Here is a 4,537-nt window from a genome sequence, read left to right on the forward strand (position 1 = left end):
AGGAGAGGAGAGGAGAGGAGAGGAGAGGAGAGGAGAGGAGAGGAGGAGACTGGCTGAGTCACCAGGAGTGGAAGAAACACGATTATCATGTTTCTTACTAACCTGAGTGTGATGCCCAGTTGTCAACCCCTGTTGAGAGTCAGTATTAGCAATCCCCCAAGCAGGAAACCTGAGCTTCTGTGGACTCCTGTGACACCTGTGGCTTTAGCCCCATGTGGGTGGGAATAGTTGCAACTTTCCAAATATGCAGGAATGAGACCACATCTTTATAGCCCAATCTCCAGAGACTCTGCTGCTCTGGCCCTTTCCTGTACCTAAGACAATCCCCTGCCTGAGATTGGAGGAATATGGGAAGTGGTTCTAGGGTCATCACTGGGGTCTGGCCAGCCTGTAGAAGCCCTCGTTGGCCTCTAAGTTTACATAAACCTCTGCTGTCTGAGTTGAAGTGGGTGGAGGTGTGGCCACAGCCAACATGACCAGACTGTTATCTCAGGCTCTTTTGGGAAGTCTTTGGTGAGATGTCCTCTCTTTGAAGATAGTATGGCAGTGGGCTCCCATAAGACCACAGGGCATGTGTGGGTAGACATGACATGTAGCCTGATGCATTCTCTCTAGCTTTTAGAAGCTATGATCCATGGGGTCCTGTGACCTGGAGCTACTAAGGACCTACCACTAAGCCTGCAGACAGGAGTGTTGTATGTCAGGGCTTGTATGTCAACTAAGGAGAGTGACAGGAGAGCCTACATAGATCTGCTCGGTGCCAAGTAGAACAGGCATATCTTACCTGATGCTGGTATGACAGGTGTCTCCTGGACGCCACGCGGCAGGTGTCTCCTTTGGATATCATTACAGAGGTATCTTACTGGAGCCTCAGCAGAGCAGGAACTTCTTACCCGGACACTAATAGAGCAGCTGCCTCACGTGGATTCTGGTAGAGCAGCAGGTGCTTCTGACCTGGAAGCCAGGATGGTGGGCATCTCACTTGAATGCTGATCCGGCAGGTGCTTCTCACCAGACAGATGCCAGTGCAAGCATGGTCTTTCCATTTGGGTGTCAGTACAGCAGGTACCTCACCTGGATGCCAGCCAGTGTTACAAGTGTCTCACTTATTAGCATTCCTTCTAGGCTCTGCTCCTCAGTTACCTGGCAACAGCCAGGTTTGCCTGGCCCACTATAAAAGGGGCTGTTTGCCCCTCCCCCCTTGTCTTCTTGCTCTTGCTCTGTCCTCTCATCCCTTCCCTCTCTCCCCCCTTTCTCTCCACGTGTTCATAGCTGGCCTCTACTTCTCTACCCACCCACCCCCCTCTCAACTACCCTCTCAACTCCCCTCCCCAAGCCCTGAATAAACTCTATTATGTACTGTACCATGGTGTGGCTAGTCCCTCAGGGGGAAGGGATGCCTCAGCATGGGCCCGCGGAGGCAACCCCTCCCCCCATGCCTGACTACACATCCACCAAACATATTCCTTCTCTCCCTTATCTTTTTATAAACACAACATCACCTAGATGTCATGTACCAACAACCATCAGGAGCAAACAAAAGCAGTGCTGAAGGATTGGGGATCTATCTACACTTCAAGTTTGGAATGGGCAGTGAGCAGTCTGGTTGAAGCAGAAAGCTTCAAAGAGTAAATGGCGGCTTATCTCTAGCCCCACTTAAGGCTGTGGGCAGTGGCTCCCTCTCTGGGCTCTGGTTTGCAAGTGTCTGGGCTGAGTGGCTCATTCTCCAGGGCCATGGCCAGCAATGGCTTGGCTGACTTTGGCGACACTCCCAGCAGTCACCACTGTCCACCCAGCCTGGGCCTCAGGTCAGGTTTCCGTCTGCTGTCATTAGGCAAATGTCAAACTCGGAGGGGCAGCCGTAATTTGGACAATTATGGCCGCTATTATTACTTCCTCTCCTTAAACAGGGGCCAAATTACTCACTTAAACACAACCACCAGTGCTGGCCACAGGCGGAAAGGGCCACTGGTGGGGGGAGGGGACTTAGGGGAGCACATGGACGAGAGGGGACCTTTCAAAACCTCACCAGCCCGTGCATGGGTGACCATCTGGCAGGTCTGGGTGACATCATGCAGTCACTCTGCTGGGGGACTCAGGGGTCTTAGGGACAAGCTGTGGTCATATCCTAGGGGCCGGGCCAGCACCCTGGCTCAGCCGGTCGCTGTGGATGGATGAGAGTGCTGGTACCTCTTTGGAGTTCGGTGGATGGTATGGGCTGAGCTTCTGCCCAGAAGGCTTGGTTTAGAGCCAGGTATAGCCTCTGGCTGGTCTGGATGGTTCCCCCATAGGACAACAGCCTGCAGGCAAGATTATTCCTCAGGTGCAAAGCAGGTCAAGGTGGCCTTATGCTCCTGTGGGCAGGTGGCCCTAGGACCTGAGCCCTAGCCTGGTGGGAAACAGGGGCCAGGGCAGTGGCAGAACCAAGAGAGGGAAGGGGAGTCCTGTCCCACCTCTCAGAGCACGTGCAGTCAGGCAATAATTGCTGGAAGGATGGCAAGCACTTATGTGGCGCCAACTGTGTGCATTTCCTCTTTCTTCCTTTCCTTCCTTCTTTCCTCCTTTCCTTCCTTCCTTCCTTCCTTCCTTCCATCCTTCCTTCCTTCCTTCCTTTAAGACAGGGTTTCTCTGTATAGCCCTGCCTGTCCTGGAACTCACTAGAGAGACCAGACTGGCCTCAAACTTAGAGATCCATCGCCTCTAAGTGCTGGAATTAAAAGCATGGTCCACCTGACCTGTGTGCATTTTCTATACACTAACTCTAAATCCCCAGAGAAGCCTTGAAAGTCAACTCCTGTGGGAATATTACACATTTCTGCCCACAGGGCCGGGGCTGCAGCTACTTCTGCTTCAGTGAGATTTGGAATTGAAGCCATCCCATTACAGCCTGGAACTTAGAATCCCCACGCTTTCCTAGATTCCTGATTACCCAGCCCTGGGGGCCCTGGAGCTTTCTGTGGTCCTAGAAGATCATAGACTGTCTTAGTGTGTGTGTCTTTGCAGAGCTGATGTCCAAAGACCAGGCTGGGGACCCCTGAAGGCCATGCCTCAGCCAGTCCCAGAGCGTCCTCATTTTAGAAGAGAGCCCCATGTTAGAAGAACTGGAACCTGCCAGGAGCTGTGGCAGTCCTTTGTGAATCAAACCAGCTGAGTCAGAGTGGAGGCCCTTTACTAAAAAAGAAATAAACAAGGCAATAAGCTGTATTCCTCCATGGTCTGTCTCATTACATGAAGTAACTTGTAAGGCAAATAAACCCTTCCTTCCCCTCAAGGGACTTTGGGGACAATGGTGTTTTATTACAGCAACAAAAATTACAGTTAGTGAGCATCAGCCTTGCAGTTAGTGAGGAGCTGACAAACGGACTTTCTCTGGCCATCCAAGCTGTAAATGTTGACATACTCAGAACAAGAGTCAAGGTCTAAGGTCACTGTCAGGCCATGGGAGCCAACTTCCTAGGACAGTACAGAAAGTCCAGCTCCAGGGTGGATGGGGACACGGTAGATACCAGGCTATAGGAGACAGTTACATCACCCTTGCAAAGAGGTGACGTGTGGAGTGGTCCTTGGTACCAAAGCTGGTTTTGATATCCTGCCTATGACCACCGTTGGGTCCTTGACTACATACACACCCATCATGCCAGCACCATGTGGGACTGACTGTGGTGGGAGGTGGTCAGATCCCATTGGTCTCCACAATACTGATCATCCACTTTGCACACAGTAATGAAATGACAGTAGGTAGTTTTATTAGGAACTATGTATCAGGATCCCCAGGAAGTGATCCTGAAACTTGTCTTAGTTAGGGTTTCTATGCTGAGATGAAAAACACCATGACCAAAAGCAAATTGGGGAAGAAAGGGTTTATTTGGTTTACACTTCTATATCACTGTTCATTACAGGAAGTCAGGACAAGAACTCAAGCAGGGCAGGAACCTGGAGGCAGGAGCAGAGCCTCCTGCCTCTGCTATGGAAGGCTATGGGAAGAGCTTACTGGTTTGCTCCCTCTGGCTTGATCAGTCTGCTTTCTTAGAGTGCCCAAGACCACTAGCACAAAATGGCACTACCTACAATGGTCTGGGCCCTCCCAAATCAATCACTAATTAAGAAAATGCCCAGGGTTCCTTCCCGTCTGTCTGGGCTGGGGTCCAGAGCAGACATTGGGCACATGCTCTGCAGCCAGTCCCACAACACCCAGAGGAAGCGCCTCCACTCCCAGGCGCTCTGACACACCCAGGATGAGAGGTGAGCAGGAAGCAACATCTGTCCCAACACTGGGAGTAACTGGGACCAGCGGGACCAGGCACACAGGAACTCCACCAGCAGAGTGGCTCGGGTTCCTTTCAGTATCTCTAGGCTGGTGTCCTGAGTGGACCTTGGATGCAAGCTCTGCAGCCTGTCACACAACACCCAGAGGAAGCTGCTGCACTCCCAGGTGCTCTAACAAGCTCAGAGTTATAGGATCCCAGAAACACAGGGTCACAGAGACTGCCTGACTCTGAGGAGTTCTGATACAACCAGGATCACAGGAAGGACAGGC

Source organism: Mastomys coucha, unplaced genomic scaffold, assembly GCF_008632895.1.
Source record: "Mastomys coucha isolate ucsf_1 unplaced genomic scaffold, UCSF_Mcou_1 pScaffold7, whole genome shotgun sequence".
NCBI classification, from domain to species: Eukaryota; Metazoa; Chordata; class Mammalia; order Rodentia; family Muridae; genus Mastomys; species Mastomys coucha.